The sequence below is a fragment of the Littorina saxatilis genome, linkage group LG4, assembly GCF_037325665.1.
Source record: "Littorina saxatilis isolate snail1 linkage group LG4, US_GU_Lsax_2.0, whole genome shotgun sequence".
NCBI lineage: Eukaryota > Metazoa > Mollusca > Gastropoda > Littorinimorpha > Littorinidae > Littorina > Littorina saxatilis.
The window spans coordinates 68,322,660-68,326,297 of record NC_090248.1 but is presented as its reverse complement, the minus strand read 5'-3'; positions in this window follow the sequence as shown (position 1 = coordinate 68,326,297).

Below are 3,638 nucleotides of genomic sequence, written 5' to 3'. Positions count from 1 at the left end.
ATATATATATATATATATATATATATATATATATATTATCCTCACACGATCATTCAAGGCGTGTATATATATTATCCTCACACGATCATTCAAGGCGTGTAAGCTAAGCTCATCGAGGCGGAACGGTTTGGGTCTATAGCTGCTATTCCGAGGTTGGTGTCCAGGGCCAAAATATGCATTATTGGCAGGCTAGCAGTGCACAGAGGCCGGACTTCCAAAGCCGCTCTCTCTTTCATCTTGTTTTTGTGACACTGTCGATAGGCGCCACTGCTGTAACAGTGCAGTCGTGTGTTCCATGGTTGAAATGAGGTCAGCGGTGGCCGAGTCTAGTATCGATGTTGTGCACGTGCCGAGCCTGGTCTACATTGCGGCTGAACGCTTCGGCATGTTCGATTTTTTTTGAAATGATAAAAAATATTGATTAAACAAAACAAAAAGCTTGGGTCTTCATCACGGCTGAACGCTTCGGCATCTTCGATTTTTCTGAAATGACAGAAAATATTGATTAAAAAAGATTGTAGAAAAGCGTGGATTTTCATCACGGCTGAACGCTTCGGTATTATCGATTTTTATTCTGAAATGACACAAAATATTGATTGAAACAAAGTTGTACAAAAGCGTGGATCTTCCTCACGGCAGAACGCTTCGGTATTTTCGATTTGTATCCTGAAATGACACAAAATATTGGGCGGGGATGTAGCTCAGTCGGTAGCGCGCTGGATTTGTATCCAGTTGGCCGCTGTCAACGTGAGTTCGTCCCCACGTTCGGCGAGAGATTTATTTCTCAGAGTCAACTTTGTGTGCAGACTCTCCTCGGTGTCCGAACACCCCCGTGTGTACACGCAAGCACAAGACCAAGTGCGCACGAAAAAATCCTGTAATCCATGTCAGAGTTCGGTGGGTTATAGAAACACGAAAATACCCAGCATGCTTCCTCCGAAAACGGCGTATGGCTGCCTAAATGGCGGGGTAAAAAAACGGTCATACACGTAAAATTCCACTCGTGCAAAAAACACGAGTGTACGTGGGAGTTTCAGCCCACGAAAGCAGAAGAAGAAGAAGAAGACACAAAATATTGATTGCATTTTTTGGGTAAGAAAAGCCGTGAAACCGTCGATCTTCATCACGGCTGAACGCTTCGGCATCTTCGATTTTTTTTCTTCTGAAATAACAGAAAGAATTGGTTGAAAATAGTTGTAGAGCAGCTATGCTCAGTGAAGCGCTTAAACACGATTAAGACTGACGTAAAACTGTGGGAAGGGTTGTCTAAATCGATGGTCTCGTCTGACTGACTTAAACACAATCGTGGCCATGCATGGGAAGAGTCGTACGTACTTAGGCACCGTGGTGGCTGCTTAAGTCTTTATCAAATTATCTGTTTTGGCTGCATCGAGTGATTCCTTTCAAAAAAGTTTCCTGGCTTACGTTTATTTCAAAGAAAGAAAGAAAGAAATACAGAAAGAAAGAAGAAAAGCCAGAAGAAAACAATACAAAAACCACAACAAACTAACACTGCATATAAAAATACCTACCCTCTACAAGACTCCACGTATCACAAAAACTGTCTGTTATAGAAACGTTTGTATTTATACAGTCCTATCAGTACCAAATAAAAACATGTTTGGGAACAAATGTGCCCGGTTAACAATGAACATGTGCATTCCTGCCTTGCACAAGCGAAGTAAAATATCAATGAAAGTATTGAACAACAGGAAGTCTCCATTTTTCAAATAACTTAGGTTTTAGGTTTATGAATAAATAGGTTTAAGCTCAAAGAAAAATCTTTCGGAGGGCTCATGTGCAGCTTCGCACGCACGCACACACAAACGCACGCACTAAGCACACAGAAGAAAAACAAACTTTGTTTAGACATGCCATATCAATGACGAATGGACGTGCTGGATACTTCACTTTCACGGACAACAATATATCCCCCGCGTCGTGGGAAGTTACCAGATGTATCTCACTGCACGTGATGAAATGGGAACACTATGATTGGACAGCTGTTCATGATTCATGAGCCGGATATTTATTTTGTCCAAGGAATTGTACTTTCATGAACGCTGCGCGGTGTTACATCTACAGGATACTCGTTGACGATGGAATGTGTTGATGTGCATCTCATCCGATAAAAATGCCATTTTTTTAACATTTAGTCAAGGTTTGACTAAATGTTTTAACATAGACCAGGAAACACGACGTGTGTGTGTGTGTGTGTGTGTGTGTGTGTGTTTGTGTGTGTGTGTGACATAGAGAGAGAGAGAGAGAGAGAGAGAGAGAGAGAGAAAGAGAGAGAGAGAGAAGAGAGAGAGAGAGAAAGAGAAAGAGAGAGAGAGAGAGAGAGAGAGAGAGAGAGAGAGAGAGAGAGAGAGAGAGAGAGAGAGAGAGAGAGAGAGAGAGAGAGAGAGAGATTAACCTGCGTGCGGTCCGGCAAACGATCGCTCACACCTATAGATTACTTCATTACCTTCATCTAGAGAGAGACAGCTCCACCAAATGCCTTATTCTAATGCCAAGCACCAATACAAAACCAAACCACCCAAAGTGTATGCCAATAAAAACAAAGCTTGCTGCAAAGGATAAAAAAAATCAATGCAATAAAAATAGGCTGTCAGAGGTTTAACAAATCATTAAGTAAACGTACAAAACACTTTAAAAGTCCTTTTTCCACGCAAGGGCTGTTTTATCACTGATATCGGAATAATGCCTCCATATCTACAGTCTGATGAGTCAACACGTCTCTCATCACACTGATCAACAGTTGATCACTCAGCCAGATATCAATCAATCAGTTCACAATCAAAAGTCAACCGCCAGATCTCGTGACTAAGAGGGATATATTTTGACCACAAGAAAACTTCAACTCAGATAGAAATATACAACATTGACCGCGAACAGTTACCCCATCCAAAATTTAAATGAATAAATAAATAAATGAAAAATAAAAAAAGGTTACGTTTACGCGCACATGAAGCATGAACTACGGACATCCACCGTCATCTCCGCGCTGCGTTTTAACAATAAATAACGGGGCGGGGATGTAGCTCAGTCGGTAGCGCGCTGGATTTGTATCCAGTTGGCCGCTGTCAGCGTGAGTTCGTCCCTACGTTCGGCGAGAGATTTATTTCTCAGAGTCAACTTTGTGTGCAGACTCTCCTCGGTGTCCAAACACCCCCGTGTGTACACGCAAGCACAAGACCAAGTGCGCACGAAAAAGATCCTGTAATCCATGTCAGAGTTCGGTGGGTTATAGAAACACGAAAATACCCAGCATGCTTCCTCCGAAAGCGGCGTATGGCTGCCTAAATGGCGGGGTAAAAACGGTCATACACGTAAAATTCCACTCGTGCAAACCACGAGTGCACGTGGGAGTTTCAGCCCACGAACGCAGAAGAAGAAGAAGAAGAAGACAATAAATAAAAACACAATAGATCAACATTGAATGCACATAAATTTAGCATAAAAAAAACACACCAAGCACTTACAAAAGAAAATAAACCAAAAGCAGACCACAAAAACACCTTACCTGTGTACTTCTCAGTGTATTATCCCCGCTCATTTTTCACACCTATCCACGGTATATCACCTTTCACTTCCACACGCACACTGACAACAGCCAATAGGAGAACATGACTCGT